General features: G+C 39.7%; 1 long non-coding RNA gene across 1 annotated transcript in view; it reads left to right on the forward strand.

Moving 5' to 3' along the window:
• The first annotated feature begins 955 nt into the window (after positions 1-955).
• Positions 956-26,999, forward strand: part of LOC148223541 (uncharacterized) — a 50,714-nt gene continuing 24,670 nt past the window's right edge. The window contains exon 1 of the long non-coding RNA XR_015803678.1: positions 956-1,690. This is a non-coding gene — a long non-coding RNA (uncharacterized LOC148223541). The remainder of the gene's footprint in view (positions 1,691-26,999) is intronic.

Below are 26,999 nucleotides of genomic sequence, written 5' to 3' on the forward strand. Positions count from 1 at the left end.
TTATTTTGTTCTGAAGGAAGGACTTCATTCTGAAAAGCAGCACAGTTTATTGTCTCTAAAACAGGAAGGAAATTCTCTAAATACACTGAGGTATTGCAAGGTCTGTACTTGAGCAGCTTTATGAAAGAGTTGGAAGCTGAGGTATAGCCCAGAGGTTTAGCTGTAAACCCATTTTTTCTTGGACAGCTAGCAGACTTGCCAAGATCTCTAGAAATATTTCTGTGCTTTGAATGAGATCCTTTGTGAAGGTAATCATGCTTGGTGTTGTGACAAAAAGGGTAAAACTGGAAGAATGTAGATTTGCTGAGTGACCTTGCAGCTGGGAATGCCAAGACCTGGAGAAGAACAGTGTGGGAAAGCCCATCCATTGTGCTGATTGCTGTTCATACTCTGTCTGCTTTGAGAAGCAGAATCTCTGTGTAGACCTAACACAGGTGTTTGGAGAGGCTCAGAGGCCCTCTCACAGATATGCCTGAGCTCCCTGTTTCAGGAGAGAAGGGATCAAAGCTCAGAAATCATAAGAAAGAACAGGGAGGACACAGCATGGTGGAAAACAACTCGTCCTTGGTGAATGGGTGCCAACAGCTGGGATGGACTGAGCCCGACAGTTCCAGCATTCCCACTTGTGTGTCTCCACTCAGGTGCTGCTTTGGGACTCTCTGGTCACAGAGGTAATGAAATAAATTTACTCTTTGCATTTGAGCCACAGTTTGGTGGTTGTTCTGCCTGCCTGTCTGCACTGACTCACATGCTTGGGTAGTACTTGTAACTCACAGATAACCAGAAGTTCCAGTAATTCCTTTAGATCCCCACTGGAGTCTTTCAGAATTTTGCCTCCTTGATTCTTCTGCTCTGAGAAGTGAAGGACCCAGCAAGCCCCAGGTGCAAGGAAGGAAGGGCCACATGGAGAGGAGCAGCTGGCAGTGTGGGCTCTGTAAATGTCTGTAGAGTACAACTCACAGGATGGAGACAGATTTTCCTGCCCAGGTACAGCTGCCTGGCTGTAAGAAATGCTGTTGTGGCTCTCACGCAGCCGCAGATGGCAGTGACTGCAGCAATCATTCCTAATTAGTGGCCACTTTTCTGAAGCCTTTGACAATAAAGACTTGATTTACAAACAGAAATAGTAATTTCTAGGTGGTGGAGGTCCTGCTCAAAGTTTTTGGTGTCTCCCTCTACTTGCTTGTGCTCAAATGAGATGCAGAACACCTGTTCCGGGTCCAACCTCCCCACTCCTGTGTGAGTGAAGAGCTGGCTTTGATCTCTCACCAATAAACAAATACAAGAAAGGCTTTTTTCAGTGGATGGGAGCAGTCCTGTTTCCAGGTAACCATGTCCTTTCCTCATGAATCACTATGGAAACCCAATTCCCTCCTTCTGTTTCCTCTAAATGAGAAAGCATGTTTCCCTGCTAGCAGAGAGGGGAACTCTTTGATTTCCTTTTCCAGTCCTTGACTCTACAATAGCAGAGGGTCACTTCTAATTCTAATGTGAGGCACTGAAATTTCAGCAATGTTGAAACAGACACCCCAGGCAGCCTCACAGCTGCTTCAAAATAACCTGCTCAAAACGCCTTGAAAAGAAATTAAAGCCTATTTTTTTTTTTTCTCAGAGAATGGTGCTGTGATGTGCAAACAAAAACGTAGAACACAACTCAGCTCTCATGTCTTCTACCAGCCTCTCCTGGATGGTAAGGTGTTTCCACCTACACATTAATTGCCATCATGCTTAGCAGATGCACAGGAGTTTCAGAAGACTCAGTCATGAACTTGAACAGGTCTAAGGTCAGGATGAAGCTTTCTGAGAACATAGTCCCCATCTTAAAGAGTGTTTTCCAAGCTGCCTCCTGTCTGCATTTGTTCAGGTTTTCTCCTCACCAATTTGTGAGATCGTACTGGCTGACATGGAGAAGTGGCACTATGAAAACTGACACACTGAACCCTGGTTTTGGTCAAAACCCCACCGGGCAGTACTGATCCCACCTCTACTCCCATCTTCACTTGGAATGTTCCCACTTACAACAAAAAATAAAAGCAGTAGTGTGTCCCTGAGCCTCGAACGTGATCAGGTGCTTAACTTTTGTTGAAATGCTCTTGAGCACAGAAAAATGATTTTTTTTGTTTGTTGTTTTCCAAAGGTTTCAAGAATTCTGTCACTTGATATTATTGAAGCCCTGCAATATTCAGTGGTTTTGATACAAAAGATCTGTGATTTTCTTTCTTGGTAATCTCATCATGTGCACAGAGCTTTTAAAATATAAGTTGGTGTGTCCTACCAGTACCCCAGATGGGTTTATCAGCATGCTCCTCTTCCCAGCTTTCAAACTGAGATCTTAACATCACCCACATTTCCCATTTCCACTTGTTTATTTATGTGTCTTCTTCCAGGGAGCTCTGCAGGTCTACAGCCATAAATGATGTTATCCATTGACCCTCAAATTATCATTACTGCTTCCTGTAGAGCAATAAAGATGTCTGAAGGCATCTGCAATTTCAGACAACCAAGTAAAACAAAACAGCCTTTTCCTGTTTTAGCCTCCATGGCAATCATGGAATTAGTTTCCACTCAAATAAATAGACTACTTCCCAAAAAATTCCTTTTTTTTTGTTTTTTAATTGCTGCCACTGAAATCGAGGGAGAGAGAGCCATGGACAGGCAGTATTTGCACCTCTCTTTCATGTTGCATTAACATGTTTTTTCATGTTGAAATTCCTAATTTGAAGACAAGAAGAGTCTTCCAGTGGAAAAGCCTGCACTGATAGCCAAGAGTTTCAATAGTTTTGCATAAGATTACGAAAATTTAATAGCTTGTTCTGCCTGGAAATTTTCTTTTTTAATTTTTGAGTGATCTTAATAAAATAAAAGGGATTGTTTTACCTCTGGATATTTTTAAGACCACTTTTTATGCCCCCCCCCCCCCCCCCCAAGGATGCTGCAGTTGAAATTGTCAGAGATCTGTCAAATATTATATGGACAGTATTGGTCCAATTCTATTTGCAGATACACCCAAGGAGAAGCAGAAACAAAAAAGCTCAGAGAGATGTCCCTAAAAGTTTCTTGTTGGAGGCTCTCTCTTGTCAAGAGAACCAACCTTGCAGGTCTTGGGAGAGTTATCTGTGGAACAGATTTATTGGAGGTTTCAAAGGGCCAGGACTTCACTGGAGATGAAGTTCCTGGAGAAGAGCCTCACTTTGGCCACTGCATGCAAAAGAGTGGAGTGATATCAAGCAAAAGCTAAAAGCCCCTTTTCTGGTACAGAGGATGATTCCCTCCAGCAGAGACACCACATAAACCAGCACACAGCCTCACTCCAGACCCATCCCCTGCCTTTGATGGATGCCCATCCCAGATTAAAAAGAGAAAACTCTACTCTTTGAAATTATTTCATGATGAGACTGCATGCCTTGTCTCTTCTCAGTACAATGGTCTAGTCCTCAGAACAGTACAAGCTTGCAGCTAACAAAGAAATATGGTTTTGTCTTGCATACCAGCACAGAGTACATAAAACTAGTGTAAAAAGATATTCTAGAATTATACTGTCAGATGCTGATTGCTTTGCATCATTGGAAAAGCTTCTGCTGAAGTAACCCAAGTATTTAATGTATTATAATTATTAACTATGTGAAAAAGAATACTGTATCCTTCCAACTTCCATTAACTGTCCTTTTTGACATGCAGTTAAATTCTCCTTTGTGATAAATCCACCAGCCAGAGAAGGAAGCGTGCATGCACATGTGTATGTTCTGGTATCACGTCATGTTGGGATAGAAAAACAACTACAGCTGGGCTCCTGAAGCAGTCCCTTACAAGAGCTGACTGTCAGGATGTCTCTGCTGGCAGAGCTCACCTGCCTGCTGCAGACCCTGCACTGTCCAGCCAAGCTCCAGGACCAGCACAAGTCACCCCAGCAGAAGTCCTGTGGAATATCCAGCAGGAAAGCACTGCACTAACACCAGGGGAGGGCTCCAGGAGAGCAGAGGTGCTGCCTCAGGGTGTGCAGTGTCACAGTGAGCCATCACTCTGCCCAGTGCTGCACGGAGCAGGCAACCATTCCCCCTGCTGCTCTTCACAAAGCATATTACACAGCACAAATGAGGGGCTTTAAGTGGTTTTGTGCATAGATGCTCCCCTTCGTGTCTTTTTAAACATTCTCTCAACATTCTAGTTGTAATGCTCCAGTGTTTCTGCCAAAGGACAAAATAGAAGGAGCAGAAGCAAATTAATTTCTGCTTCTTTCAAGAAACATAAACCAAAAAGCATCCTATTAAAGATCCCTTGCACTCTAATAAATGATGTTGATTACAAATATAAGCATTTGGAATAGAAAATAAGTTTGTAGAACCAAAATATATTTTAACAAAGCCACACAAATGACTTGAAGATATTTTTAAAATCTATTTTTTCATCAGTTCTTTGTGAAATAACTGACTGTTTTGGCCAGCTTTGGAAGATGTGCTAGTGATCTCTGCATCAGAAAGAGAATAATAGAAATGATTGCATCAACAGTATGGCTTAGCTTGTTAATGTTGCAAAGCAGAACTGAGAATATTAGATGGAAATGCTAGAGAAATAAAAACTATAAATCCTGGAGAAAACTCATTCTATAAGAGGGCTAAATTTAACCTGATATGAAGTACAAAGCTTTTCCAAAAAACAAAGCACAAACAAAATCAAAACAAATCAACAAAATATTAAAGAACCACTGTAAATCAGTGTACTGCATAAACCTTAAAGGCTCACTTTGACTCTTGGCTTGCAGTGTTCAGAAGTGCCTAACTCACCTGGATACTCCTGAAAATGTTATCCATGACCCACGTCTCCATGTTTTGTAAGTTTAGTATTCATCAGAAAATAGGCCAGTGACTAAGCCCAACTTAATGAGCCAGCACCAGAGACTTCAGAGATTAATAGAGACCAGGTTCTGGTATCAATAAACACATACTCCCACTTAGTTATCTTGAGAAACGCTGGTTTGTAGCCCATCACACAAATTTCCAGCAGGGAAAGGGGCAGGCAGATCTAGAGTCTCATGCCACAAAACCCCAAAAATGTACAGAAAATTCCTGCCATTACAGACAGAAGCTAAGGTGTGGATCCTGGAGGGAAATACATGATACAAAGGAGGCAGTTTCTCCAAGCAGCTTCTTGGTGCAGTGCCATTTCCCACCGTTCCAGCAGGTAGAGCCATGGCTTCAAATATCTTCCAGGAAAGCAGCTGGTCTGATCATTGGGGTTGAGTACTCTACCCCCAGCTGCACGAGTGTGTTTTAGATTAGAGCTCTGGAAACAAATCCAAAACAAAGCCCAACCATTCCTCTTGCCCTTTCATAATTGGTAGGAAGCTAAAACTGGGATTCCATCAGCTGGACAAGCCTTAATCCCACTGTGACAACTGTAAGACTGTCCACAAATAAATATTTATTTGTATGGGCTGAAAAAATGAGGTAAAAGGCTGGCTGTCCCAGTGAAGGGTGGGCCCCGTGAGGCAACAGGAGATGACACAACTTTCTGGCATAAACACAGCCATGGAACATGCACTCCTTTGGCCTCCTGAAGCACCACCAGCAAAGCCAAAACCACTGATTTTCCCACTTCTCCCCGCCAGGCATGGACAGAAAAGAATCTTCAAGATGGATGGTAATACTAGGGATTAGTGTGGGGTTTTGTTTGGCTTTTTGTTTTGGTTTGGTTTGGTTTTTTTAGCTAAGATTTCAAGCACACAGTGACTTTGGAAAACTTTTGGGGTTTTTAAAGTCATGGTTTATTTAAGCAGTATTTAAACATTTTTATCCCCTAAAATGTCTGTATATTTCCTGAGTAAGTCAGAACTGGCTGGTTTAGATAAAGTACATAGCACTGATGCTGTTTGTGGAATATCAAGGATAGTTTATAACCTCAAAATGTGAAGTTTCTTGACTGAGCCTTTTCTGAACCTGGACCAGGTCTTCAGTGAATTTAAACAGACTGGCTGGAGGAACTTAGATCTCTGGCTCTGTTTCAGTTTCTGATGAAGAGCTCTCTGTAGAAAAAAAGAGAAACATCCCTCCCTTCACACACCCTGAACAGGAAAACTGAATCTCCAGACATTGTCTCTGCAGCCCAGGCCTGAGATGTGGCTCCAGACAAGTGCAGGGGGTGGTTTCTGTAGCCAGTGTGTCCTTGCATGAAGGTACACACTGCCTGAGCCACATCTTTGTAAGCTGAATCAATAAAATAGCTTGGGATAATAAATTAACCTCTAACGGGACAATTATTTGCATTTTACTACCCTTTCTGGATGTAATTGATAGCCTTATAATAATTCATTTATTCCTTTTGAAAAATATCAGTCCACCCAAGGCATAATAGTTCTGCAGCAGAACTGTAATTATTGAGCTGTTTGAAATAGCTTACAAGTCACAGTGAGAGGCCGTGCAGGCAAATATGAATATTGGTTATTATAAAGAGAAAGAATGCCATTCAGAGAGTCTCCAGTTCTAGGGTAATGAGAAATTGAATTAAGGTTTTCTGGCATCAATTAACAGTGGTGTTTTCAATGCAGGTAATGTTAATTACATTGCTTTTCATGGAATTACTGTGACAAGTGCAATTTGTTGGGGCTGAGTTCTCAAACAGTGGGAATTAGTGTAGTTCCAACAAAATCAGTGAAACTATGTTTGCAGAGGGTCAGAGAAGTAGCATTTTGCTTTTTATTTCCCTGCAGCCTGCTGCTATGATATAATCTTTTGTTACTGACACCAGTTGATGATAGTTTTTGGCATGTCTGTGTCATTCACACGCAGCACAGCTGCACACGCTGGCTTCAGCCACACCAGAGAGCCAGACTCCCCTCAGCAGCATGTCCTCCTTAATCCAGTATTAGGATTGTCAAGGAAATCTCTTAGAAATATGGAAGATAAAATTGGAAAGAGAAAAGGAAAGACATGGTCAACCCAAATGGTACTTCTAGGGCCAGAAAATCCAAGGCCCAGAGGCTTACTAGCTTTGGGAAAATACCAGAAACTGAACTTAAAAGGGATTTTTTGAGATTCCTGAGTGGATTATCTCCTCATGTCTTTCACATCCTTCTGGTTTTTGTGTGAGTAACCGAAATGGCCCCTCTGTTGTGATTCCTGTCCTGAGCACTGTGTTACAGATGGTTGCCCCAGCCTTGCAGGGTTTGATTTTGCTTGCTGAGGAATGACAGACAGATCTGGTGCTTTGGAAGCTGCTCATTCCTGGTCTCTGGTTGATCACACGACCTGTAGTTCAGCTACCCAGCCTATCTTTTGGTTTTAACTACAACCAGTTTTACCAGAAGCTCAGCTTCATGTATTAAACCTTTCTATTTTAACAATGGGAATTCCACTCTCAAAGTCTGCATATCCTATCTAACACACTGTACAGTGAGCAATACACATTTATTCAGTTATTGACGAATTCCCCCTCTGTGGTTTGCTGGATTTTGGGTGCACAGGTAAGATTTAAAGGATGATAAATGACCCTGGATAGCTGGACTCACATGTGTTGAAGGTACCTACAACACAAGTGCAGATAAATCTCATTTCTGCATTGGTTAGACATGAATCAGCTCCAGTCTTGGAGCCACGGAGCCAAAAAGATGAGCTGGTTGAACAAAGTTTTGGCTGGAACTCAGGGAAGAGAGTTTGTCACCTTTGGAAGAAGGGACAGGCAATTCAGGAGGATTAAAAGCATGTTTATGATATTAGTCATGAAGAAAATAAGACAGGCCAAAGCCCTGCCAGAACTTAATCTGACTGCTGCTGTAAAAGAAAACAAAAAAAAAATTTTATGGAAGAGCAACAAAAGGAGAACTGAGGGAAATCTCCACCCTTTATTAAATGTAGGAGTAAAGAAAAAGTGGCAAAGGAGGGAAAGACTGAGGTACTTAATGCCTTCTCTGCTTCAGTCTTCAAGTGAGACTGGTTATCCTCAGTGTCCAGATGTGGAAGGGAATACAAATGCCAGTTCTAAATACTCAGGCCTTTCACAAAAGCCCTGCACTAAACTTAATGGCCTCTGCTGTGCCAGAAGGTCTCACTGTCAATGCTGACCATTCCTCTGAAATCAATTTCTGGTAGGGACACTGCTGAGTCACCTCTCACCAGTTAAGGCAGGTGTAACAGCCTTTCCACCCAACTCAGCTCATGTGCAAAAAACTTGAATGTGTCCTTTCTCCAACTGAATTCCAGAGGCCCAATGTTCAGTGTTGTCTGAGAAACCAGCAGCTGATTTTGAGCCTTACTGTTAAAAATCCTTCAAATGCATTTCACACACCTCACCCTCCCCACGTCTTCACCGAGTGCACGTACAGGACGTGCAGAGCTGCTTCTCCTGTATGATTTTGAAAAACTTGTTTAGCAGCCACTAAAAGTAGGCTATGTAAATGACTCAAAATTAGGATTTCTACAGGACTGACAGCTGACATCATGAATTACTGTATAAATAACTTTCACTTCGACAGGAATTCACAAAGGAGACTCATGCAGTGATTAGTGCTGCCTTCAGCAAGGCCAATATAAATGCTACATAAGTGCCTGAGACAGGCCAGGATAATCATTGTTCATAGATGTCAGATGTCTAAATGCAATGCTGGAAATCACAACAAAGTGCTTTCTTTACTGCAAACAAGGAAAACATATTTAATAGCTCTTGTTTAGACTTGGAGATCTTAGGTTTCATTTCCAGGGGAGTTCAAATAAAATAGTCCACGACCTAAAAGCAGAGGAGTGATGTCTTTAAAGATCAAATACTAATGTCAAATTAGTATTGCAATTGTAAGATGAAAAATAGGACATCCCACTAGATATCCAAAAGCTCCAAAAACATCGGTGTGAATACTGAAGGTCAGGTATTTTCAATTACCAACAGGCTTCTAATATTCTTCAGTTTTATCAATAAACATCTATTAATGCATAGATCAAAGCAGTTTTGTGCAAGTTCATTTAAAAAAAAAAAGTAATGTTTGGGAAAATCAATAAACATTTACCTAGTTATGATAGTCAAAATATTTACTGGCAGGTTAAACCTTTGGACATCTGCATGGAGGCATCATAAAAGCTGAGGTCCTTTGTCCACTCATACAGATAGGTAAAAAATGCTGTCCTTACAAATCATTGCAAATTGCACTTTTATATATTTACAAATTATTTCATCACTTACATTCAGTCATAATACAATTTCACCCCTCAAAAGGTGGCTTTGATTCCCTGACTCTACAAATAAACTGCTCAGAACTTCATCTGCTGGTCTAGAAAGCAGCAAGATAATAAAATTCTAACATGATATTTGTGCAAAACCCAGCTGTTCTGCTGCAATAGTTTACAAATCAACCTATTTTGCACTAATTTTTTCTCATGCTCTCACATGACTTCTGCATTCACAAGGCAGTCTCAATTTTTAGGTATGTGAGTGCTGCTTCTAATAAGGCTAATAAACAGAAATTGATTCCAGAAAGGTTCATAAAATGGAAAAATACAGATAGAGAATAGTAATATAGAGAGTAGTAATAAAACCACAATAAGCTATTTTTTAAGGGAAACAGGAGCTAAATGGTGGCTGAACTACTCTGCCCTACCAAAATCACTTTCAAAAGTCCAGTGAATAAACAAACGCTCTAGAAATGTTTTTGAAGAGCTGTATTTGAATATTGTCTTCCTTCATTCATGCCTGTGGCAGTAAAATGAGATGGCAGTGATTGGTTTTATTGGCAGTGAGGTGTTACACTCTTCCATGTAACATGCATACCATTTCCAACTTATTTCATTTTGCACATAAGCAAAAATATTTCAATTTGCAGGAAACAAGTTCCCTAAGTGCAAGCACAAGTAAAAGACTAAGAGGGCAGTTTATAGGGTGGAAAGCTCAGAGCTTGAAGACCATATAACCAATTGTTATAACAATTAATTTCTCTTCTCTTTATTCCACATACAGAAAAAAAGAGTGCTCTTAACCCACCTGACCTTGCATATTATCCCACCAAGTCCCAAACAGCTTTTCTAGCTGGCAGTTCAGTGCCTTGAGGTGTGGTGTTCATGACAGTGAGAAAGAGGGATAGCCTGGCAATGGAAATTCTTTAGAAAGGTAGAGCAGTTGAAAATGGTAAAATCTGGTTATTTCCTCTGCCTGCATCTGATCCTACCCCCAAATAATCCAGCGGGAGAATAAATGGGACTAATTTAATTAAATACAGCAATTATTACACTTAATTACACTGCGGAGTATGGTTGTATGGAGACTGTTTTCTGAAATTTAACTTTCACAAAAGTCTAAAGGAAAAACTGGGTTAAAGCTGTCCATGGAATTATTTATATGTGAAATTAAAATGGCAGTTCTGCATCTGTTAACTCATGACAGCATAAATCAGCAATGATCCTGGTTATGTGTGGTAACAGGAACTCAGCACTCTTTGGGAGGAAAATAAGAGTTTTGGATGTATCTCTTCAGATGTTTTTAATGTTTTAAGAAATTATGTATAGAAACAAGCACTTCAGGGGTGAAATGTCAGAAAACAAACACGGGATGAACAACAACAGAATGGAGAAATTTCCTTCAGCCAAGACTGGAACTCCAACCCTACACTGTATGAGGATGCAGGGAAAAGCAGCTGAGCTCCAAAACTGACCAAAACTTTCCTGGAGCTGGCAAATTGTATGAAAGTTGAATGATGTGCCCCAGAGGGTCAATATGTAAAAGTAGAGCTGAAAGGAAGGGCTGAGGAATTCTTAAATGCACTTATACACCCTCTTTTGCATATCTCTGAAGTGAATTTGATGAACAGGAAAGTATTTGAAGCACAGCTTGCTTTGCATTGTTATTAGTGACCAAAACTGAAGTAATTTCCAAGAAAATCACAGTGTGGAAAAGAGGGTTAAAACAAAAGCAGAAGGAATGGAATTTGAAGCACTCCTGATTTCCAAATGCTTCTATTGTCACTGTATTTTATCAGCATGTTCCCTATGTGGTTAAAAGAATATTCCATGGAAATGGGCTCTTCATCCAAAAATATGACATTGTTTCTATTATTTTACACTTGCTTTCCATTTCTAACTGCTCAAAACATTTGAATGTAACAAGAAAAATGTACCTAAATCACATTTGCCCACCAGGGAGATTGTCTGATGAGGGAATCTGGGTAGGGAAGATATCACTGACAATTCTTCTCCCAGCATTCTCAACGTTGTCAGGTGTAAAGCACAGCCCTGACAGACTCTGAAGTGCTTCTCCACTGGTGGGACAATCACTGTGTTGAAAGTTATAAACAATAAAAGGCAGGGTAACCTGTAGGCTCAGTGTTCACTTGGATCTCAGCTGTGGCTTCCTGAACATAGGAACCAGCAATTCTGGTCCCTGGTGCTCCATTAGCTAGAGAGTTTGGCACAAGGATTTTAAAATGGTCCCCCATCATGGATTCTATTTAAAAAGCAAGGCAGTGTAGCAAACAACAAGGTGCCTCATTAGTTCTGCAGAGATGCTCAGCAGGGGAGACACTTTCCTGCTCTAGAATAGCAGGAATTGCAGCATAACAGAAAAAAAGGGGCTTTCTCTTTAAACAAAACCCAACCCAGCCCACTTCATTTCCATCACCACCATTTGTCATTTCAGATCTCTGTGCTCCTCTCAGGAGATGTCCTTTCACTTCCCTAATCTTCTTAGCTATCTTTTGAAAATGTGATAGAGAGAATGAATAATTTTGTTTAATCTTTAGCTTTAAAATGACCAGACATCCAGGGAGAGCTGACATAGCCTGCTCTTTCACCACAGTAAATTCTGCACAAAGTTCCTGGGTAAAAAGGGATATATATATAAAATATGTATATTATACATATATATATATATATATATTCATAACTGGAGGGGCTTGTCTGCTACAGGCTCACACCACAAAATTCTACAGTTCACATACCTGTATCTGCAATGTGACACTACAGAGTAGCACAGTTATGTTACCCGGTGTAGAAAAAGTTAATGAAAGCAAATAGTTGTCTTATTTTTACAGGGAATAAGAATTATTTTAATATCTATCAAATAAGTATTTTAGATTTACAGCAGATTCCATCTTTTTAATTTGCCTGTTGGTAAATCTACCAGGGAAGAGCCTGAGTGACTGGTGACATGCCAAATCTCTTGTGCACCACTCCTACTACAGGGGTAGCACAAAGGGATAAATGACCACATTCCCCTCTCAAGCAGTATTCACAAAAGAAAAAAAATGTAAAAAATGCTTAGCAATGTATTTTATACATATATATGAACTCATTATGATTCTGGGAAACTTTGTCGATTTTATACTTTCTTGAAAACATTTGCCCCAAACAGAAAGGATAGAAAAAACCCCTATTTTTTGATATCTTTAAAAAATCCTCATGAATTTTGACTACTTCCACTAAAGTAGATTACAAGAAATGCATCATTGCCATCTACTAATCCCTTTCAGTTTAATAATGCAAAGAATAAACCATTCCTTATTTAACACAAATCATGCTGCTGTGTGATCCTTGTCCCCAGCACAGGACCAGCAGGATGATTCTCCTTACAGCACATTTACTGAATTATTGTTATGCATGTGAGTCTCACTCACTCACCTCCTGAGTTCCTGCTGCCTAGAAATGCTCTGGAGGAGCTCCTGGAGTGTTTGGTTTTCCAGAGCACATGTATCAAACAGGGAAAGGGAACTATCAACATCAGAATTATTATTTTTGAGTAAAGGAAACAAACGGATGCTCCTCCCTTCACCCCCAATTTGGCATTTTCTGGTCAAAGCAAATGCTGAGTGTTAGCATTGATTATTTCAGCTGAATGCAACCAAAATCATTGAGGAAATGCTGACATTTAGATGAAAAGACTGAGATAGGAGTGGGCAAAAAAGGGGAACCAAAAACTAAAACCTATTTCTGCAGCTTTTCTAATATCTCTTGGTCTGTTCCTCACACTTTGCATCTTCACCATAAAATACAATCCCTGCTGGACTTCACCTAATGTTTGCAAGATGTTTTTAGCTCCTGAGGAAAATAGATTTATTTAGTAAATAAGATGCTATAAAGCATACCTGTGTGCACCTGATAAAAAGAAATATTTATGCATGTATCTTCCCTTCCCATGGCAGGCATGACACAAACCAGTGCCAGTCTTGCACTTGGGAGTTTTGCTTTATAGCTAACTGAAAATAGTCAAAATTGGTGAACTGGCATTTGCTAAGCTCTACATTATGCTCTCTGCACCTGAGCTATCTCATTTAAAGCTTCCCCAGACGTGTCTGTGCAGACAGAAATTGCTCTGCATTTATCACATTGTCTGAGTAATACTGTGACATTTTGAGTAGTCTAATTTGCTCCCATGTGACCTCCTGCAAAATGAATTGTCACTATTGGGAAGAGTAACAGAGACAGGTCAAATGTGGAATAACTGGATGCACGTACAGCAGTCATTAAATTATGGAAGAAAGGTTTGGCAGCAATCAGCTGTTGTCCTTTATTCTCTGTGAACATGAGAAAACATTTGAGAAGGTAACTTGCTGATCTGCTTGGTTGCCTCACACACTTAGGAAACAAACAAATATGCCAAGTCTCACCATCCATCTCCCCCTTTTTTTTTTGGAGTTTCTTTCCCAAGGAGAAATTTCAGCACTTGGCTGAACTAAGCCTGAAAATGAAATTTTTACTTGATGAGAACTGAAGGCTGTTTTTATTCTTCTGGTTTATACTTTCAAGTAGATAAAAAAAAATTTATTGCTAATTGTGCCCAAAGAAAGTAACTTTGAGATCAAGGTTTCTAAATGGGATTTTCAAAAAGGCTAGTAACCAAAGTCTTGGAAAGTTGATATTGCTAAACAATATTCTCTCTGCTCTTCTGAGCACCTTATCCTTTACACTGTGGAAGTGAAGCAGGATGATTGTCTGTCCTATTGCTACTGTTAGAACTCGAAACAGAAAATTGAAATTACTTGTCACCTTGCAGTCCATCTATAGAATCAGTATGTAGAAAAACATAACATCCATTAATTTTTGTTATTCCATACATTTTCCTGTACAAAGTTTTAAGCTATGTTAAACAGATTAAGAGGGAAATCTTATCAAAGGAATCTTATGAAAATGAACTTATCAGTGTTCATTAAATAGCCAGCATGAATGAGGAACTCATTGTTTTCTAATACTTTCTAATACATTGTTTTCTACTACTCACTAGGGTATTTCTGGAGAATGTTTTTTGTTCAGAGTCATTAACATTGGGACAAGTATCACCAAAATTACCTTTTCTGCCTTCTGGTCTGCATCTCTGAAGAACACAGTGTGATTTCTTGCTCCCACCCTGACTCTAAAATGACACCTGTGTCTCTGCCTTACTAGTGGAATCATAAGGAAAACCTAGGAATAATCATATATAGGGCTTAAGTCCTAGCCAGATGGGTTACATGACTTTTGGAGCAGATTCAGTCTTTGGGAGTCCCTTGATGATGCCAAAATCTGAGTGTTGTTTAAAAATGCAAAAGTAAAATGCATAGGCATTTACAGAAATAATATAAACATCAAAAAGTGAAATCCAAAGTCAATGAGAAAACCCATTTTAATTGTGCTGGAGCCAGGATTTTAGCCTGTGAAGCCTATAATTGGAAACTTTAGCTGACTGAAAAATAAATGCATTGCTGAGATATTTGAAGATCCTCACTAACTTCATAATTCCGCTAATAATTTATAAGTCTAAACATATTTATACTTTGCTAACTGTACCTCCAGGAAAATAAATTGAGATTTGAAAACTAACTGGGCCCCCCTCTGCCAGCATCTCTTGTCTCAATAGCAAAAAATTTGCAGCAATGCCAGTTCTGCTAATTCATAACTCTCATTCTTGCTTTAAGATAGAATTGAGCACTGTCCTATCTTACTACAGTTTAATTGACAACTCTGTTGATAGACAAGATATAAAAGAGCATCTGCAGATTTGCAAAGGAAAAAGAAAGATTAAAGAAGTAGGAGAAGCCTGCTTGCATGTTTGCAGCGAGTTATGTTTAGAACTGGATGTGGAAAAGTCCAATTTTAAGAGTAAAATTTCGCTTATGTGGAATGAAATCAAGCCAAATGCTGGAGGGATGCTTTGTGCTCTAACTCAAGTCCTTTCCCTTTCTCTGTGGAAGAAGTGAGATGCATTGGCCCACTCCTCAGTACATGTTTACATCTTCTTTTCCTTTGACTGCAACTAAAAAGCAATTAAAGTTGCTTTCCCAGCTCAGCTTTCCAGTGCTCAGTCTAATGGTCATGAACTTTCTCCCTTCACACAGAGTTTAGGCAGGTGAGCACTGCAGCTTTTCCTTGCCTTGGAGCAGGAATGCAGCTTTTCATAGCTTATCTCAAAGGTCACTCCACCTTCTTCTGTTCCCTCTTAGAAAAAGGAGCTTTGAACTCAGATAATACTGGAAAGACCTATTTACAGGGGAAAATATTGTAAATTTGAATGTGTAAATTTACATATTTACATTCTGACCATCTCACCTCAATAGAGGGGCTCTTGAGTAATTTTGACCTCCCATTTTCTATCAGTCAGCTTATCAAAGGCACATCGAGGAACTGATTTCCATATGCAGCTCCTTAAGGATTCTCTGTCACAGAAAGAAAGGTGACCAAAGGAATGATCATGAAGCCATGAGAAGGCAGGCACAGTGAGTGGCTCATACAAATTGTGAAAAAAAATTGTGAAAGAAAAGTGGCTCATTCTTCAGATGCTGCCTTTCATCATCTTTACATCTTTGTCTAAGTTTGAGTACCTCCACTGTAGTCTGACCCCAAAATTTCAAGGGGAAAAGGAATGCAAAGTTCTTCTATTAAAAACAAAATTGTGTATAACTGCCTGAACTTCACTGAAATGGAGAACCCAAAGCAGGAGTTCCTTGCCTATGTTTCCAATCCCTATCATCTGTACAAAAGGTTTATGGGGTGCCTGGATCTGTTACATCTCCTTTTGAGAAGCACTGTACAGGAAAGAAGAGTTGCTGATATCACTGCTCCCTCAGGTCTGCTCATGTTTTGTCAGAATACAAAGTAAGCAGGAAGCAGAGGGAATTCTTCAATGATGTGAGTAGCACAGCTAACAAACAGGACTTCCCCTGAAGATGAGATGAGTTTTGTGCCACAAGATGAAAAGGGAATCAAAGTCAGGAATTTTTTTTTAGTGAAAAAGATTGATACAACCATCCCGAGGCAAACTGTCATTGGTGTAATCAGAAGGAGCAGCTGTCAGAGAATAGGAATAGTCATCAATTGCTTGACAGAACATGACAGCTTGGTTCATAAATAGCTTCTTCTGTGAAAACAGATCCTAACCACAGAGGCAAAAACATATTGTAAAGAGAATCAACTTTCTGCTGTGCTAGCCTCATTCTAATTAACATGCCAGTTCTGAGGCAAAAGAAGGCCTCTTCTACAGCCCACACTGCAGACTCCTGGGGTTTTGTATCTTTTAAAACAAACAAAAAAAAAGACACATTTTCTGGATGGGACTCATCTACCAAATCAATATAGTCAAAATTACTACATAAGGCCACTCTGGCTCTGCCCCAGACTGAGCAGGAACTTCAGTGGAGGCTATTTTTCCTCTCCACTTACTGTTTTTTAAGAAGATTGATACAACGTGCAAGGATATTTCTGGGAAGTGCAAGACACCACTGGGAACAAAGTCTATAAAGAGGAAGTATGAATAAAATGTTTCACTGTATTAAGATGAATATGTAGATGCACCACGAATATATCCATTTTTAATGATGCTTTTTATAACTGTCAGTGGAGGGGAAGATTATGGATTTCTAATTCTGAGAGAGTGATAACAGGAAATGGTGTCTTCTTCAAACCAGGTCATGGTTATAGAGTGGGCATATGTCCCAGACAGAGTTAGTCCAGAGCACTCAGTGCTCATAGTGCAGGAAAACACTGCAAGTTCGTAAGAGCTGTGTAAAGAAAATTGGCAATTATTTAAGGAGAAATGATTAATTTTTGTGCATGCCAGGCTATGTTGTCACAACTGAGGCATTGTATCTTCAGCTCTTCATAGAGCTGTTGCCTCTAAATTGACATAGTCACATTTCAGTCAATTTAATATTAATTTTTCTTTGGTTTTACTGCAGGAGAAACACAAGAAAATAACACCTAAGGTTCCTGCAGTGTTAAGTAACAGACCCAAGTTATTTTGACATTTTATGCAACAGAGATAACACTTCAAAAGAATTATTCCAGCAATTTGTTGCTCCAATAACTTGTTGTGTTTTTGCTGACAACTTTGTCTTTGATGATGTCAAATTTAGTGGCAAGCTTTAAGACTGCAGTGTATCTAAGACTACAAAAGCCTATCCTGCTTTTCATTTGCCTTCCTGAATTTATAAGTATGTCTTTATGCCTCTGTGTCACCAACAAATCTAAGGCACGTCCTGATGCAGTTTAGATCTTTATTCTTAATCACAAAACCATTTAGGTTGGAAAGGAACTCCAAGATCATCGAGTCCAACTTGTGCCTGATCCCCACATTGTCACTGAGTGCCACATCCAGCCCTTCCATGGACACCTCCAGGGATGGGGACTCCACCAGCCCCCTGACCAGCCCCTTGCAATGCTTAAAAACCATTTTCAAGGAGCAATTCTTGCTGATGTCCAACCTGAACCTCCCCTGGCACAGCTCAGTGCTGTTTCCTTGTGTCCTGTCACCTGGGAGAGGAGCCTGACCTTCCCCTGGCTGCAACCTCCTCCTTGCTTCACCATGGAGTACCTTGAGGTTCCTCTCAGTGCTTGGCCCCAGGACTTTTGGGACAGCTCCAAGGAGTTCTTGGAGGGGTGAAGAGGGGTTAACCCCATGGCTGTAGGAAAAGTGTGTGAGCAGCTCAGGGAGAGGGCAGGGAAGGGACAGGACACTGAACCGAGAGGGGAATGACCCTGACCCCAGTGGCCTGTGGGGACCAACACGGGGAACCCAGTCCTGTTTCCTGTTATCATTAAAGTTATTTAATTATACTTTTGTTCCTACCCACGAGCACCCAGAGCACGGTTTGGGCAGGATGGCTCTGAGCAGAGCAGTGCCCATCCCACCCCAGCAGCCCCAAAGAGCAGCTGAACCACTGCTCTCCCGGATTTTGCAAGGCAAACCTCTCCTGCAGTTGCAAACTGAACTAACTTCATCTCAAGTGAAGCTTTTAAGGTTTAAAAAAGTTTACCTCTGGTTATCAGCACTATCTGGGTATTTTACAGAAATCGATTGGCCTGTTCTGATGTCAGGCACAAGCAGAGATGCCAAAGTAGAGCTGCTCCAGTGCCATCTGTGGGCTCAGCTCTTTGGTAAATATTTATACTAAAGATAAACTGACAAGCTTATGTGAAGGAACCTCTAATTTATCTAATTCTACAATCTTTCAAAAATTTTGGCTAGAGGTTCTTCTTTCCATTTTTTCTTTTCACCACTGCAAGTCCAGTGCAAAGAGACATATCTTCTTTCCCCATCCTTCTTTAAGTTGTTGGGTAAGTATATTTTAGGCAGAATCTGTGCTAGTGTTGCTTGACATGGCAGAAGGACTCTTTGGATGTGCTGAATGTTAAGGGCCTGGTGCATGCTCAGCTGCATTGCATAGACAAACTGTCAGAATTTTCTTTTAAATTGGGATTTAAAAGAAATCCGGGGCCAGGATGGCAGGATTGTGTCACTGTTTCACTCCTCATTTTCTCTATGAGTTGGATTTCTGTGTGCAGCTCGGCTTATGGGAGAGCTTTGAGGTTATTTCTCTCTAGTCTCTGCCTTGAGAGGCTCCCAGTCTTTTTTGGAGTAGAAGAGAAGATTGTCAGTGATTGTGATCATGACTGGGGTAAGAAAGACTTTGGTATACTTAAAAGTTTTTGTCAAATAAAAAAGCAACTGCAAGAGAAAGGAATGATTTTCAAAATTAGTAATACTCAAAACCAAAATCTGAATTTTGGTTGTTTGGTGGCTTTGGTTGTTTTTTTGGTTGTTGTTGGAGGTTTGTTTTTGTTTTTGTTTTTTTGTTGTTGTGGTCGTTTTTTGTTTGTTTGTTTGTTTTTGTTTTTTGGTTTTTTTGTTGTTGCTTTTTTGTTTTTTTTTAATGGGAGAAAAACCTGGAAGCATGGGACTAGCAATTATAAAGATGAATAACTGCATAATAAATACCAATCTGAGCCTTGGTAATTAGACCCCACAGCGCTTTGATTTTTCAAATGAGAATCTGGTGCTGAATAGATTGCAAGAAAGGCAAGCAAAGTGTAACAGATGTAAAGAAGTAGTTTGCAGTCATATTTGTACCAGACTGGTGTAGGTGTGGTATGGCCCAGTACAGAATTCACTCTGTGTTTTTACAGAGGGAATTTGATAATTTGTACTCAGCTATAACCAAAAGGCCCAAATGTAACAGGTAGGGCCAGGATGGGACAGTCTCAAGTGTGGTCTAGATAAGCAAAGTTTGGCCTAAATACAACAGAAGGGAACTTCAAAACTGGGCCAAAAAAAGATTTCATCCTTTAGGTCATGCTGTGTACTGTGCAGTCTAATTCAGGACTTGCCATTTAATATGGCCAGAAATGCTATTTTCTACTACATATTGCACCAGATTCATATACACTGTAGGATTCTTGTTAGATGTTTTCTTAAGCACAATTTTAATTTTCTAGATTACAGGCTGATTCACACTCTAATGCTTAAAGAACCATTTCCCCATCTGAATTTCTTTAATTCTTAATCCTAGAATTTCAGGACTAAGTATAGGAATTCATTGAAGGATAAAATGATTATTCTCTATTATACTGCTTGTAGTACAGATATGTGAGGGAATATTCTCTGAGAGATCTGTAGAAGATTATTAGAAATAAACTTTCTCCAGCTGGTTGTTCACATAATAGCACCTGAGCTGATTAAATGAACCTCAGCAAATGACTGCCTGGAGGATAAGAAAAATCCACAAACCTGAGTTAAATTCTGCATGGAAGATTTTCTGTGCAGCATGGATAGCTCCATTTTCACAGCCTTTATTGAAATCAATTACTCTCTCAAGCAAAAAAAAAAAAAAAAAAAGTGTAATGAGGAATTTAATTTACTGATGTGTGATACGCATTTAAAGAAAAGATTTAAAGACAGAAAAAAACAATGAAGAAGAAAAAATAAAACCTAAACTGTTTTCTATTCTGAAGTGATGCCCAGAAATTAAATTCAATGCAGGGTTTTAAAACTGCATGAGCATTCATTTGTCCAACCTATCATGTTTTTCCCCCATTTAATACAGTGTAATTTTACAGCAACTGTACAGCATACCTAAGTATAAAAAAACCTTATTTGACTTAATTTTATATGTGATTTTCTTATTTCAGCTTGTTTTTGCTTTCTTCTTTCAAATTAGGATGAAGGTTCCTCTTCTGTGTACAGAATCCAGCCCCACATATTTGAGTATTCATCTCTTTCCTTTGACCTCTCTTACCCCATTTGCAAGCAAATCAGGCATCACTGATAAACTGAGTGCAATGACTGCTGCAGCACTGAATCTTTATTTTCTTGTACTTTTCGCACTGTAGCCACGTGCAGAGGCTGGATTTGCACTAGAAATCTGTTTGGCAGGACAGTCTGGTGTTGCATCCTCCCTTGAAGGTCAGAGATCCTACCCCCTGCAAACTGCTGTGGGACAAATACCACTGCTCATGTTTAAATCCCAGTTCATTTAAGAGGAAATGCTTGAATGAGGTTAGATGTATGGCTTGGTTGAGAATTAAATGCTTAAAATTCAAGAGCACTGAGGTTTCACTCAGTCTCTTCTCTAATCAGAGCTCTGTGCAGACACCTGAATATTGGACAGGCCTCTGTTGGATGTGTTTTGTTTGAATTTTGCAAGACTTGTTTTGGTGAAGGCCTTGTTGACTCATGGAAATTTACTCCTTTAAATGGCTACATTAGGTGCTTCTAGATTCAGGAAAAAAATCAGTTTATGCCAGTTCTGATTCACCATCTGATTTTTATCACTTGTATTTCCATTCCTTATTTGAAATGAGAACAACACAGTTATAAGTTCAAACTTTTCTTTTTTTCCTCCTGTTTCCTGCAGCAGGTAACAGCTTCAGAAAGAAGAGTTCCTCTCTTTCTGACCTACTCCATTACCCATGTTTGGTGCTCCTTCCTCTTGACTCTATGCTCCCACCACTTTCCTTCTTCAGACCACATCCTCCTGAGCAGATTCAGATTTTTCTCCTCAGACAGGGAGTCTCCAAGTTTCCAGGCCTTAAACTCCTCCATTCCTTCTGGCTCCTCCAAAGTCCTTGAAGGGTCATAAATTTAATATCCCAGATGTCCAATCTTCAGTTCTATCTGGCTCTGTTCATTGAAGATTATCAGGGTTAGTTTTAGCAAACTCCATGTTTTAGTGATTTAATGATCAAATAACAAAGAGATTTTATGAAGAAACTTAACTAGTACAGGATAAAAATTAGTTATGAAAATTAAACTGTTTCCATCCATAGTGAAGGTAGAAGGAGAAAGAGAGGGGTGGAGATATGGGACAGACCTCTCACTTTGCTTTTTGGATCTGAAAATATAATTAGTAATGGCTGATAACAGAGATAGCAATGTAATAACTTGCTCTGTTCTCTACCATCTGTGTTGGTACTTCAGTTTTGGTTACTTAATTAAATTTATTAGTTGGGAACCAACCAGGCAGACCTAATACCTCCTTTTTTCCTTTTTAAAGCTTAGAGCCTGAATTGACTTTGATGGATAATGCAACTGAAAGTTTAAGAACAGAAAATTAAATCCTGAGGATAGTCAAAATATTTATTAAAGCAATGGAGCTATTTAAACCAGTAAATTTTAATAAGATAATTGGAGTACATTTATTTGCATTTACATCTGGCTCTGTTCTTCCAGCTGTAGCATTGCCAACTATGTTTTGCATTATACTTTTTATTATGATCTTCTGGTAACACAAGCATTTAAATCTAGGCACTTTACTCTGTTCTCTTATATCCTATCCTTTCATCCTGGCATTTCTTGTAGGCCTTTTGGCCATAATTATTTAAGCATCCAGCACTTTCCTGGTATATTTTCTTTCATGTTTATAAGCTGAAGCAATAGGTTTGCTCAAATTTGACTACAATACTGAATTACTGTCAAATTAAGCTGATTTACTTGCACTCAATGTTGCATTAACTAGTAGTATAACTAACTAGCATGTGAACAAGATTATGGGGGTTTAGTTGTAGGATAAGGAAGTTTTATGGAGTAATCAGATGCTTTGGAATGTTACAGAGCTGTAAAAATACATTAAAAAATTCTTTGTCGTCTTCAGGTCAAAGGAATGGTAAGAAAAAATTAGTAATGGCAGACCAGGAGGTGCTTACTTGTCATAGGGGGTTCCCTGTAGCTAAACACATATCTGAAAAAGGTCTCTCTATTTTTCAAGCTTTCTTCTGTTTTTTGCAGGAGAGGAATAGGACTTGGCAGCATTCAGCTGGAAATCAATCATTTCAGGCTGGATCCGAAGCTACAGGAAACAGATAAAAATTTCTTTGACTGCAAAAGGAGATAATTCCCTGAGCATGGTGTGTCATCTTGGTGATAAAACATGTTTCTTTGCTAAGCTTTATTTAAACACTGCTGTAATACTTGGTCTAGAAGCTTCAGAACTGTAATCATGAGCAAACAGACCTGTACTGCAGCGAGGCTCTCCTGAACCATAATTAATTTGGGTATTTGTTTCATAGGTTGTTGCTTCTCCATCTCCTTCACTGCTTATTTATTTTTCCTTTGTTACCCTTCTTTCATAATTACTGGTTTTTCTTTCTGGTCTTTTATTATGTTTCCACAGATTTGCGTGGAGGCTCATAGGAATCCTAGGAAACTCTGCCTTCATGTAGGAAAATGGTCTGTTAAAGAATCTTTATAAAAAAAAAAAAATCACTGCAAATTTATGCCAACAGCTTAAGTCCCTTGCCTTTCACTGAGGGCCATGTAATGTGCAATAAGCCTTGTGCATTTCAGAAAGCAGTGCTGGTATATTTTAAAGTGGGATGAAATGCTGTGATTTCCACTTTGAAGCTGCACAGCTACAGCCTGACAGTGAGAGTTAGCCCAGACACAAAGTTTAAAGAGCTGTTCCATTTCTGCTCACTTTAAATAAAAGTATTCTCTCCATCAGAATCAGAAACACCCCGATAAACTGTGATTTCCACTGCTTTGAACAATTTTACTCCAGTCCAACCAGTTCCTCTCACAGCCCCAAAAAGCTGTGTAGATACTGAAGTTGTTGCTGGTGGCTCTTGGGGTATTTTGGCACAGAATGCAATATTCCTGAGAGTGGGCACCCCAGATATACCAAGTAGTATATTGGCAAGAATTCGCACTGAATTGGCATAGCAAGGATAAGAAAGTGCTTATCAGAATATTACATGAATAATCTAATTCATGATGATCCAATTCCTTAGTTTAAAAGTAGAAATGTTCAGATAATCCACATAATTTCAGTTAAATTCAGAAACAGAAAATAGATAGCATATTTAGCCTAAGGGAAACTTCTTGATTTATTTTAACTTGTATCTGGTAGTGAAAACCACATTTTTCCATGACTGGAACTACAAAGAACTTAAATACATATTTTCTTCTCTCATATTTCCAATCTCAGATAGAGACTTTTGCAAAAGAAGCTGATGCTTCTCAGCTGATAAAGTTATCAGCTCTCACCTAATAATATATTTAATTCCAAAAAAGTCAGACATGAAATCTCATCTCTGTCCAAAGACAGATAAAGCCGTTTGGGTCCGATGAGACATTCTTGGTATATGAAGGTATTGACATTTGTTAACTTGTGAAAATTAAGTTTAGACAGACCAGATCCTTCCTGTGAAAGTGAGATACCCAGATTCCCAATGAGGCCTAACCTTTATATCATGACCTGAAAGTTACTATTTTCAGCTAAGTATGAGGTGAAAATTACAGTCACAGGAAATGGACTGATGCCTCCACAGGTATTATTTGTATGCTTCAGTGTGGATTACCAACCTTGGGAGGGCCAGGGAGAAGCTGTACCTAGGAATATATATGAGCTGTATATAAGAATTTGGCAAAACTGTCATTTAAGACAGCTCACACAAGCCATATGAAAATATTGTTATCATCCATACAGTAAGCAACTGTTTTCTGAGGAGATTTCCCATGTCAGTGTTGCTGTTTGCAGAAGATCCCAGTAAATGAGGGTTTTTAGCAAGCACTCTATGTCGGTACAGCACTAGGGAAAAGTTCTATCATGATATGAGGTTATATGAAAATTTGAGGGCTTTGTCTCAGATGGAGAAATGATCAGAGGACTGGGACACCTCTGCTATGGAGACAGGCTGAGAGCTGGGGTTGGTCATCCTGAAGAAGATTGAGAGTCCAGGGAGAACTTATAGTGGCTTTCCAGTATTTAAAGAGGGTGTAAGAAAGATGAGAACAGACTTTTAGCAGGGCCTGTGGTGATAAGGCAAGGGGTAATGGTTTTAAACTAAAAAGTGATATATGCAGACTGGATTTAAGAAATCTTTTATAATGAGGGTGGAGAGGCACAGGAACAGGTTGCACTGCCAAGGTGGTGGATGCCCCATCCATGGAAATATTGAAGGTCAGGTCAGACAGGGCTTTGAGCAACCTGATCTAGTGGATGATGTCTCTGCTCATTGCAGGGAGGTTGGATTAGACGACCTTGAAAGGTCCCTTCCACCCCAAACTATTCAGTGATTCTATGCTGAATTCCAAAGCATTCATCACTGGCACTTGTCTGGAGTTCATCAAATCTTTAAATTTTGAGATAGGTGAGGTTCAAGCCTTGGCATAGTACAAGATTTTATATTAAAAAGAGATGAGCTGTGGTGACCAGCTCATATTCCTGCTAACAAATGACATTTTCAGTGTCATGCCACCAGTTTGTACAGGGCAGTGAAGAAAAGGTGCTCAGGACCACGCCACTGACTTATATGGAACCACAGAGCCACAGAATGTCTGTGGCTGGAAGGGACCTCTACAGGTCCTCTGGTCCAAGTCCCCTGCTCAAGCAGGGGTACCTGGATCCCATTGCCTTGGGCTGTCTCCAAGGATGGAGACTCTCCAGCATCTCTGGGCAATCTGCTCCAGGGCTCAAGTCATCCACACAAAAATGTTTCCTGATGGTCAGACAGACCATCTGATTTACTCTGTGCCCCTTTCTTCTGTCACCAGTGAAAAAGGCCTGATTCCACCTTTTTTGCATCCTCCCTTCAGGTATTTATGTTCACTGACAAGATTCCCCTTGACTCTTCTCCAGACTAAACAGCCCCACTTCTCTCAGCCCTCCCTCACACAAAAGATGCTCCAGTCCCTTCATTATGAGTGGTGTGATTCTCCCCAGTAATTCCATATTCCTCCTGCACTGGGGAGCCCAGAAATGAAAATAATACTTAGGTATGACCAGGGTTCTGCCTAGAGAGCTCCTGGATCTTTTGGGGACAAGGGTCAGAATTATCAGGGAACTCCTAGGCAGGAATGTCCCAAAGGGCAGCCAAGAGAGATGACAGTCTCTATATTGAGCTTAGGGAACTCTTCTTCTAGGATAAAAGCAACTTTTAACTACTTATCTAATTTTGAAAGGAGGAAATTATCTATCAGGGTGTTTTCCTGGGATATTTCTTGGCAGATTGAGCCTTTTTGTCTAATACATTTATTCTTGTTTTCTGGGAAAGGACAGTGGCAGTAAAGGCAGATCCAGTGAAGGACATTAAACAGGACCAAGGCAGGAACAGTAGCCCTGTCAGGAGCAGACTCGTGGGTAGCAAGTGACAGACAATCCAAGAGCAGGTTTACAGGCATGGAAATTTGTTGCCCACAGTGCTTGGTCCAAGGTTTTAAAGCAGCTCATCTGCTTCTGTACTACCAGACATTAAACATATGATATTTACTCATCAGTTTTCTGTGCTATGACTCAAGATTTCTTGCTGCAGGCACTGAGTAGTTTCACCACAAGCTCTGCTGCTTCTTTAGCACTTCTGGGTGTCAGGTGAAGCTCAAGACTTTATTTTTCACATGAGCACTGGCAGAATCACAGAGGGTATTCTAAAGAATTGTTCCCTAAATATGACCAGAAGGGCTGTTGTGTCTTTTTAATTATGTTTTCCAAAATATGGTGCCCTTCATATTTCTGCACCTAATTATATTTTTTTCATGTGGTTTTGTTTTTTCCTCACAGAACCAACTTTTTTGCCTGTTCTCAGTTCAAAGGTCATGTCTGTAGTATATTAGTGTATATTTCTGGAACACTTTACATACTGTACTAAAAAAGCAGTTTAAAAGTGGCTGCTATTACACCTTACAAGAAAACATCTCAGTAAAGTACATGTTAATTCCTGAGCAGGCAGTCAAACCTTAAGGATGTGAATTACTCACAATATTAGACCAAACAAAGGCTCTGACTACCAAATTCTAAATGTAAAAATTTCAGTGAAATAATTGTACCAGTGAATAAAAGTGAATAAACTCTACTAGCTATCTTCTCAGGCAGCAGCCTGATAAGCATTGCAGGCAAGTTTTAAAACTAATAAGGCAGCTGCCTAAAACCATATGGAAGAGGATCATCTTGTTGAAAAACCACAGCAGTTAAGGAACTTTAAATTTTATGACTCAGCAATTATTAGATTCAACAATAAATCTTGTCGATCACCACAGCCCAAGTACGATCACAAAGTATTTTTCTCTTTGGAGTTCCAACAGTCAGCAGCTCAAGGGGTTTCAGAAGTACTTTCCTTTCTGTTTAATAGTTACTGACTTAAGGCCTCACCAGATCTTCAACTCTGCCCTTTCTTGGTAGGTGCTGTACAGAGCCTTCTCCTAGAAAATCTTTTTTGAAGCTTAAAACTCTCAGTTGCACTTTTTGAGCCAGGAAACCCTTCAAACTCACAAGTACTCAATGGCTTGGAGAGACAGGGTACTTTTATTTGAATTTCAGCCTTGTGCTGAGCATCCTTGCCTGAAAGTTTGGATGCAAA

Source organism: Sturnus vulgaris, chromosome 5 (assembly GCF_052056855.1).
Source record: "Sturnus vulgaris isolate bStuVul1 chromosome 5, bStuVul1.hap1, whole genome shotgun sequence".
NCBI classification, from domain to species: domain Eukaryota; kingdom Metazoa; phylum Chordata; class Aves; order Passeriformes; family Sturnidae; genus Sturnus; species Sturnus vulgaris.